Raw genomic sequence first — 1,028 nt, 5'->3', positions numbered from 1 at the left:
GTTGCGGAAATTGTTAGATTACACGGGATACCATCTAGCATTGTGTCAGATAGAGATCCAAAGTTCACTTTCGTTTGTGGGGAGCATTGCATGAGGCATTGGGTACTAAATTGAGATTGAGTTCCGCCTACCACCCTCAAACCGATGGTCAAACTGAAAGGACTATTCAGACATTAGAGGATTTGCTAAGAGCTTGTACATTAGATAACAGAGGAAGTTAGGATGATCTATTGCCTCTTGTTGAATTTACCTATAATAATAGCTATCATGCAAGCATCGGTATGGCCCCGTACGAGGCTTTGTATGGGCGCAAGTGTCAAACTCCCTTGTGTTGGTATCAGGATGACGAAAATTTAATTGTAGGGCCAGAGTTGGTTCAACAGACTACAGAGAAGGTGCGTCAGATCCAAGAGCGGATGAGAACAGCACAGAGCAGACATAAGAGTTATGCTGATCGACATAGGAGACCCTTGGAGTTCCAGGAGGATGAACATGTATTCTTGAGAGTGACGCCTACTACTGGAGTTGGTAGGGCATTGAAGTCTAAAAAGCTTACTGCGAAGTTTATTGGACCATACCAAAATTCTTCGACGTGTGGGTCCAATGGCGTATCAAATTGCTTTACCACCGAATTTAGCTAATTTACATGATGTGTTCCATGTATCACAATTGATGAAGTACATGGCATATCCATCTCATATTATTGCGCCAGATGATATTCAATTGAAGAAGAATTTTACTTTCGAGGTCCCACCGATAAGCATCGCCGACAGAACTACCAAACATTTGAGGGGAAAGGAAATTCCATTGGTTAAGGTGATTTGGAACCAGACGACTGGGGATGCTACTTGGGAGTTGGAAGAGAAGATGAGAGAGCTTTACCCATACCTTTTAGAGACCTCTTAGTTTCGAGGACGAAACTATTTTAAGGGGGTAAGTATTGTAACACCCTTTTTCTAATTAATTAATTTAAAATCGTTAGTTTTGTTTATCCTTTTATTAATTTAGTGTGACGATAGTAAGATAAT

Source organism: Cicer arietinum, chromosome 1 (genome assembly GCF_000331145.2).
Source record: "Cicer arietinum cultivar CDC Frontier isolate Library 1 chromosome 1, Cicar.CDCFrontier_v2.0, whole genome shotgun sequence".
NCBI classification, from domain to species: domain Eukaryota; kingdom Viridiplantae; phylum Streptophyta; class Magnoliopsida; order Fabales; family Fabaceae; genus Cicer; species Cicer arietinum.
This window is presented reverse-complemented; position numbering follows the sequence as displayed.